This window comes from Falco peregrinus, chromosome 3, assembly GCF_023634155.1.
Source record: "Falco peregrinus isolate bFalPer1 chromosome 3, bFalPer1.pri, whole genome shotgun sequence".
Lineage (NCBI taxonomy): Eukaryota > Metazoa > Chordata > Aves > Falconiformes > Falconidae > Falco > Falco peregrinus.
Genome location: NC_073723.1, coordinates 36,667,381 through 36,676,034, shown reverse-complemented (window position 1 = coordinate 36,676,034; position 8,654 = coordinate 36,667,381).

Below are 8,654 nucleotides of genomic sequence, written 5' to 3'. Positions count from 1 at the left end.
GCTGTTCCAGAAGGTTGAGTATAAAATCCAGTGCATTAGAAGAGATGAGTCAAAGAGCAGGATTCAGGTAAGTGCTAAGCTGATCCACATCAGTGAGTGGCTGATGACCCCTGAGAAATGCTGAAGAGAGGAGATGGGCATATATACCCTGGCTGAACGGATGTTTGGTGGCTAACCTTCTCACAAAAGACTGGAGGAAGAAGTGGTTGTGATGATCTTACATTTTGTATGATGCTGACACTTATCATTTCACCTTGTGTAATGGGTTATAGAGTAATTATCTGGGAATCTCTGCTCTGAGTAGTCTATTCCACACCAGAAATGTAAACTGAAGTCTTCTATATCCCAGGTTGTACTGGGATATAAAAAAGCTGCTGTCACTGACTTTTCTCCTTGTCTATGTCTGTGTGAAAGTAGGTGTGCTCAGAGTATACTTGCTAGTTCAGTCAATTAGAGTTAGGCAGAAGAGATGCCTACTTCGTGAATGACAAGCAGGATTGATATAAGTGTTGGGTACTGAATTTGTCAGACTTAAGAAGAGACATCACATATCAATATTGAGAGGAGGGGTTTAGTGAAAATGTAGGTTATAGTGAAATCAGGAGCTTATGGTATTAACCATTAGATTAATAAGAATAGAATAATTTCTAGTGTCTACAATTTGGAAGTACAAGCCTATAATGCAGTTGGAGACATTAATATTTAACTAAAGTTTATATTAATCCTTAGCCTATAACAAAAATAATGAAGTCTTTGAGAACATCCTGAGTCTCAATACAGTCATTTACACAGAAGAAAGACATTCCAGCCATAGAAAGTTTGCAGACAAAAGCTGTTAATGAAGATTTAGTTCTAGTAACATTGTTGTAGCTGTTATTGCTACTTGTTAAATGTGTTTTTTAAAATACTTTATCCTTTGCACAGACTTGAACCTTCTGTGGAGTGACGTAGTAACAAGACAAGCAAACCTGCAGCTCCATTGTTGGGTAAAAAAATGGGAAAACATCTTCTGTGCATTGAGAGAAACAGTCAGCAAGAAATTATACAGATTAATTTTTTTAAAAAGATAAAATCAGATGGGGTAAAAATCAATTGTGCAAAAATGATTCCGCAGCCACCTACATGCAAATAAAAAAATTGTGACAATGTATTTAAAGGACATTCATGTATCTGACATCTTAATTTTAAGTAATGCAATTAAGAAATTAAATCTAAATAATTTGGATTTATGCCTTTTTCTAGTAATTTTACCTCAAGTAAATAGAAGTAAAACTATAAATGTGTCGGGTGATATTGATAGATAAGAAAACCAAAATGGGCTCCTGTTCACACTAAAAGTTTATTTAGCTCAGTATTGTGACTCTCTGACAATGGTCCACAGTGGAGGTCTAGGAAAAAAAATACAAGCACAAGTGTGCAATAATAGTTCCCCAGACTATTCCTCTAGTCTCAAACAAATTGTAGTTCAGGGACTTTCTGACTCGATGGGGATGTTTTCATACTTAATAGCCTGCCACAGATCTTTTTCCATGATTTAAGCCAGGTACTTCTTGAGCCTCTGTGGATTTTTAGCAGTCTTTGGCAAGGAGCTCCACAGCTTAGTTACCTGAAGAACAGCTTCCTTCTCTTTCTTTTGAACCAGCACCTTGAGAAGTTTTTAGCACTCCTCACTTCTTGTACTTAAGACTGTGAACAATCATTAGGTATTTGCCTTCTTCATATCACTTTGAATTATATTAATAGAGTCCAGCAGATGCAAATACAATCTTTACTTCAAACGACTAGAACCACTTGGCTGCTGACCTATAGAATGATGGCACTTGGCATCGTACAATTCAAGACAATGCAGAAACGTGGAGAGAAAGTATGCACAACAGAAATAAATCAGTTGGAAAACCTGGTTGGTCTATCTGGCCTAAATGAAGTAGCAGTCTTAAAATATTTTTTAAAATAACTGGTAAGCTGATTTTGCAATGAAAAGTCACCAGCCATAGTCCTGCTGAAAGCAAAGAATGTTTGCTGTTGCTTTCAGTGGCTCATTTCACCATGAAGTTTCAAATTTATTTCTAGTGATCAGAATATGCTGTATCTATGGTGACATGCCAAACCAGCACTTACAAGTACTGTTGCTGGCACAACGTGTAGAAATAAATTTTCATACCAGTATTTTGATGGATTTGTATTAATGGCTGTAAATGTTCATTGTGGTCACAGATTCTTAATTAATGCTACTATATCTTTTGCAAACTTCTTGTGAAATTCATGACCAGACTCATCATGACATGCTGAGTATATCTCTAGGATATTTTTACAGGCTTCAAAAATAAACTTGTATTAAACATTTTAAAGTTGCCTTATTCCTCATAAATAGAAGGAACTAGGATTCTGTTGAATCTTTGAAGTTTATTGGAAAGAGTTGTGGTCTTAAGACCTAACCAAATAATTTTACAAGGGAATAGAATGTATTAATGTTAACATTACTGTCGTAAACATTTCTGACATTGACCACATTATGCCTAACAGATCAATAATTTTCAGCTACTTAATTATCTGGGTGACTGCATTTGCCAATTCAAACATAAATAAATGCTTTACCTGATCAAATACTTTATAAAGGTTGAGAGAATTGCTTCAAAAGAATAAAGTGTTGTAGTCCTAAGGAGTTGCAATGTTTCCTACACACTGACTACTTGACATTTTTTATGTAAACTAAATTCATTTTTTGAGCATTTCTATTTCAGAAGTGACATTAAGGAGCAGTTAGCTGTACCATAAGAGAATCACTCAGAACTGTGTTATGTCCAGGCTTACTTCCAAATTACCTTGAAGAGAATTTAAACACACAGCAAAGATGTAGAAGCTAGATAAGCATAAAAGTCAAGGCTGCCTCTGCAGGTGAAAATTCTATTATAACATGCTAAGAAATTGGAATATGATAAATTAAATCAACAAAATAGAGGGGGAAAATGCAGCACCAAGTTTGTTTTTTCAGTAATGTAAAGAAATTTTGGCAAAGCTTTTGCTACACTTTGTTTCCAGCTAATTAAAGCAAATCCTGTATCTCCAGAAATGAAGGAAACTTGCTTTAGGGATATTTAAAATCTTATTAGAGGTCTAGATCTTAATTTTATAACTGATCCTATGAGAAAATAATCCCAAACTCAAGGACTTCCTAACTTTTTTAGTGTTTAAACAGGGAAGACTACTGAGACTCCCATCACTGTACTATAATAACATATGTTATAAAAAGCAAGATTCTTTTGGCATTCAGAAGTAACTAGTTTCAACCCTAGCCTTTTAGTCTTATTACAGGAATCCATTTTACATTCAAATCTTACAGTAAAGCCAACCAAAACAGTACATTGCTTTTTTATAGCGGCACAGAATGCAATGGGGCAATTTATAAACTCCTTTCAGAAAATGAAAATTAATAAAATCTCACCGGGAGATGTTATTTTTATGCAAAAGTTACAAAGACTAGAGAAACTCCCTTGATGCTGCCATATTTGCAAAATTTAATGATACTCTGTACTTCCAGCATTCCTTTCTTCTGGATGTGTGCTGAACTTACTAGAAATATGAGGCACAAAGTACACATAGAAAAGAGCAAAATTTCAAGATTTCTGAATCTTTTGTCTATATCTTGCAGAAGGACTACAAGACCACTGATGATACCTAATCATCGCACCATAGCTCATGTTCCACAAGAAATGCTTACATTTTGAGGCACTGTCTGAAAAATGTTAAGCTATGATATGTAGGAATTCTTTTTTTTTTTTTTTTTCTTTTTTTTTCCATATGCTATTTCTGAGATTGTGGTCAGACTGCTCTGTCTGCTTTTGGAGTCTCTTTTAAGAAAACACACATTACAAAGGGTTCAGAGAGAAGTTTCTAGAATGATCTGTAGTCTGGACTGGGAAACATGTTAGGAAACATCTAAGTACATTCATCTAATTGATTTATCAGAAAGATAGTTAGAAATTGAACTGTAACAAGATCCAATGACTGGAAGTTAAACCATTGTACACTGATGGCACAAAGCATTGAAGGAGTGCTTCAGAGAGACTGAAGACTTTTTGCTAAAGGCAATGCCTCTTCTGACTACAAAAAGACAAGGTAAAAGGCCTTTTGTATTATATTTAGAGCAAAGGTGAAAAGCCTAAGCTGAAAATACTTGTTTGATTTACATCATATAAAGGACCAAACTTCAGACTAGTATGGAGAAAAAGTATCTTTTTCTATAACAGTCTTTCAGGACAGGAAACATGGTACAAGGTGTTGGACTGTTGCATCCTGAAGCCAGTTCTGATTCTGTCACCATTGTGCTGGCCTGTTTCTACCAAAGTCATTCTTCATTGTGGCAATTGGAAAGCAGTCAGGTTCAGATCTCCAAATCCAAAGTGGTAGAGGTGGAAGCTGCAAGGCACCCAGTGCAACAATGGTCATATAGAAATGACAATATATAATGTCATATAGCAACTAACATCACACGATTCAATTCACTGGCTATTTTCACCAAAAATCAAATCCCCTTGAGGCACACATTGAACTTTCCCATACTCCTGCATTACCTGCCAAGCGCACCCAGGTCCTTGAGCAAAAACAATCCCACAAATGGGTTTGCCTTTACCTCATACAAAAAAATCAGGTTTTTTTGAGGGTAACATTCAAATGCAAATTAATGGTTTGCTAGTGTCATCATTAGTATTTACAGCAGTCTGAATTACTGTGCCTATTAAAATGTAGCAGTAGCTACTGTGTCAGGTAAATGAAAATAAGAACTTTTGGACACTGTGAACTGAGAGAAGGTTGGATGTTCAAACATTTATTTGCTACTGGGGGAGCAATGCTCTATTTTTTATATATATATATTTATTTATTTTTGTTATTTTTCACATAGTAAGCCTTAAGCTTGCAGCACCACCAAACATAATAGGTGAAAACAGAGTTATGACTGACATGGAAGGCTGCAGCTGAGGTCATTATGGCTCAGACAGCTGAAAGGACAGTCATGTTTCTCAATGTAGAACAATCCACCTTTTTGTTATAGTAGGGGAAAGAGACAGAACAAGTTGGCACATTGCTCAGTGGAAGTGTTCCTGACACAACTGCTTTATTTCTTTACAAATAATGTCTTGGAGTCACTGCATAATTTTATGTTTATGCCTTTTTCTGAATTCTGGATACTGAATAGTTTCTTTTCTATAATTGATTTGTGTATTGGTGTTAAACGGCTTCAGCTAAAATGTATTTGTTGCAAGTGAAATGCAAACAGAAAGCAGGCATTTGGGTAGACTGTGCTATTAGGTGCCACCCAGATTTATGTGTAAATAGTCTGGAAGGAGACCCATGGCTCTTATGGCCTTATGCCCTTCTCAAAGTGTATATTAGCTGTCTGAGAAGCTTAGATTCCCTCTGTAGAATATCATATCCACAGTATGAATGTTGTGCATCCAGTGCAACCTATTTAAAGTCCTTTGTGAGTCAAGGTGAACCAAACTTATTAAAATAGGTGTTGAAAATGTTCTAATGTCTTACAAAAAATCTAGCCTTTGAACACTCAAATGTGTGAAAATTCATACAAAGGTACACCAAATTCATGTATGTGCATGTATGAAAAACCAGTATCTTGTTCTTGGGCAAACTGAGATCGGTATGTACATATTGCAAAACTCAGTTATGTGGCTCGGATGTTTTTTTGTTTCTTTTTTTAAACTCCCCAGAAGTGAGTGTATGTTCCTTGACAGAAAGTCAGCAAGCTGTCAGATAGAGTTCACTGTATGAGAGCAATATGGTTTCATTTAGGGGGAACATTTCTGAGAATGTTAAGGAGCTGTCAAAAGGAATCCACTTTATTACTGCTTAACATTAGATTCAGAACTAAAACCACATAAAATAATTCCAGGAAATAATAAAAAAAACCAAACCCGACAGTACTCCTGTCTTTCATTTTGAACAGCAATGTGGGAACAAAATATATGGCTCCTGTTTTGCTGTGGGTGTTTAGTTTCTTACAGGAATTTGTAAATTTGTGGGTAGAGTGATTATAGTGCTTGAGATTTAGCATATTCATAAAGGGAACTGCAGATGTGATAATATCAGTTATTGATTATAAATAAATGCATGATCATATGCATTAATACTGTCTGATATTTTAAGTACATGGAATAAGCTCATGTGAATGAAATAAATAAATCCTGAAATAAATATACCAGCTTAGTCACAATGCCTTACTTAATGATACATGAAAAATGAATGAACAAATAAATAAATATTTGCATTTTCTTGTTATGGGAGCATATGACATAATTAAAAAGATCTATGCAGAATATAAACTAGCTAAAAGGATGAAGCTGACTCCATTTAAATTTTGTGAAGTCAGTTAAGTCAGTATCAGACCTAGGGGAAGTCTATTCAATAATGTTGATAATATTTATTAATATTATTGTATTAACATGTACAAGTCCCAGATAGGATGACATTTAATGAAAGCTGAACTGTTATTTATTTTAATAGTCTAAAATAGCCTAAATAGTCTCAAATTGTTTATTTTAAGCCTTCAGCTCTCAACCTGACTTCAAATTTATATATGGACTTACATAGTTCTGGGATCTACCACTACCAAAAAGTGATGTTTGCCACCACATCTGGTGCAAAACGTTTCTGAATAAAATCTACAGGGAACGAGGTGAGAAAAAGATAAAATGGGAGGGAAAAACCACTTCTCAGATTACTTTGAAATCACATGTCATGGATTGGGGAAGGCACTAATGCCATCAATGAGTTCTTTTATATGTGATAACACTATTTTTTTTTTCAAAATTAGATGCTTTTGAGGTCATCCTGAAGTGTATGCACATTGGTTTTGTTGTATTTTACTCTGGAGAAAGGAAAAAGAAAAAATATTTCAAAGAGAAAGAAATCCAAAATAGAAAATCTCATTTCATTTAAGTCAGCTTCTCCTTGAACAAAGAAAACCACAACCCTTTTAGAAAAAAAAAAAAAAAAAAAAGCGGCTGTTTTTGTCTTGTCTGCAATATTTTTGCAACAAAGTATATATTTCTAAATATTCTTATAAAATGTATCTAAGTTTTCTCATGCTTCAGATGAAAAATATCCCAGGCTAGAAAGAAAAGAATTTAATCAAATATGTCTGCTTTTTCAGAAGTCAGAGATTTCAGAGTTGATACAATATCAGTGGAACAAGGTAGCTCTTAGCTTTTGAAGATCTTATTTGTAAACCTGACAATACCTATGGGGAAAGGCAGGAAAAAAATTCCCAGCTTTTGGAAACTAGTGGAAAAGCAGCATCTCATCCTAGAATATATTACATTTGTTCAGACTTCAGTGTGCTAAAATTCACTGCACAACCAGTACAACAATAATTTGGTTTGACAAAAGTAAGTGCACAGTTCTCTTTATTCTATGACTTCTTCAATTAAGCCACATTTTTTATGACTGCCAAACTTACGGCACACGTTGAAAAAAAAAGAAGTTTATAAGGAAAAGATATCAGCAGTTAATCTAAGGCTTAATTTTATGTCTGATTTTCATTTATTCATAATTTTCTGTTTTTATAGGTAATGTTCACCCAAGGTTTTTTTTATCCTCCTTTGCATTTATAGAAGTTTAAGTTAAATGGTTTCTGTCATTTCTAATAATCAGTTTAAGCATAATCAATATTTATTTTCAAGGATTCCTCTTAGAAATTTTTTTATGATATATTTATGGAGACAGAGGGACTGCTCTTTGAAATTAAACAGCAAATACTAATGCAACTCTATATTTTTGAAATTCACAGAGAACTTGGAGAGCAAGTGATGCTTTTAAGCCACAGAACAGAACTATATAAAATGAAAATAAAATGGAACTGAACTGGAATTTTATCCAAGTTCTTTCTATTTATCTTGGTATGATAGTAGCCTAGTTTTATGTACATGCCTGTAAAAGTTAACACTAAATTGAAACCTCAGGGTCTGTCCATGCAGCTGACATTTAGATCTCATTATCCCTGGATCAAAGTGCTTTTCAGCACCGAGTTTACTTTTTTAATTATTTATTTTATTTTTTTAAATCATATGGTTGATATTAAAGGCCAAATGTTATACTGTGTTGTTTTGGCTGCAAAGAAGTTAGGTAATTGATGGCAACATATGATCCATGGCTTCTTAACAGAACAGAGAGTTCAATGAAAGCCAGAACTCTGAACTACCTACAGGATTCAGTATTTTTTAATCTTCTATTTAATGTATTTGCATAGAATAATAATAAAAATATGGATGTGCAGGTAATAAAAATATGCAAAATCCACTGAAGTATTGCATCAAGGAAGGCATTTTCATTTATTAAGATTTAATTATGTAGGTGTATATATTAAAAAAGCCCAGAAAGCAGTACCTGTGTGTAAAAGGAAGCAAATGGCTGATCTTAAGAGACAGCAAGCTTTTATTTCCTCCTTCGCAAAGACGAACATATTAAGAAAACCAGCAGAAACAGTTCCGTACGTTGGTCATGTGTGACTTGGAGAGGCCCACACGGGCCACACTTTCACTGCCTTCTGTAGGTCCGAGGACAGGCTCGCAGTTTCTCCTCCCAGAGCCCGGCGGGACGCCTGGGCCCGGGGGCTGCGGGGTTCAGCACCACGGACAGCCCCG